This window comes from Octopus bimaculoides, chromosome 25, assembly GCF_001194135.2.
Source record: "Octopus bimaculoides isolate UCB-OBI-ISO-001 chromosome 25, ASM119413v2, whole genome shotgun sequence".
NCBI lineage: Eukaryota > Metazoa > Mollusca > Cephalopoda > Octopoda > Octopodidae > Octopus > Octopus bimaculoides.
The window spans coordinates 20637747-20638398 of NC_069005.1; positions in this window are offsets into that span (position 1 = coordinate 20637747).

A 652-nucleotide genomic window follows, 5' to 3' on the forward strand; every position below is an offset into this window, starting at 1 on the left:
GCAAATGACCTAATAGCTGAAACCTTGGATAGATATAATTTCTACAGATCAATGGCTCAAATTGAACGGAAGAAACAGGAGCTCATATGCTCCTATGATCTTATAAAACCGCATCTTGACCTCCTAGAAGGCATTAAAAAGGACAATGAAGACTACTTACAAAGGATTCAATTATAATCAGTTCTGTGCCACACCACCTGGCAGGCACTTAAACAGCTTACCGCCTAAAGGGAAAAGGCACGGTAGAACAACATACATAAATGCCAATGCAAGCGGAAATAACGCACTTAAACATCTGTCAGGCCACTTTGTTAACAAGTAAATTGACAAGCGCTGTCGATATCACAGCCCTGGCGTATCATACATATAAATAAGACCTCGACAAGTGAAATCCCACAGACGCCAGCCATGGAGATACCACTCAACATCGCAGCTACCAACGATAAAGGAACTTTCGACGCAACAGTCAAAGGAGAGAAACTACAACCGTACACATGGGTTTACCGAATACAGTCAGAAAAAGAGTTCACCTGGGAAGAATCACCATTCATAAGGTCAGCGTTAAACACATTTAAACATCAATCAAACTACTTTCTCAATCTGCTATCCAAGCATCCCAGCATCACAAAAAATCGTTATCGAGCATTAAACA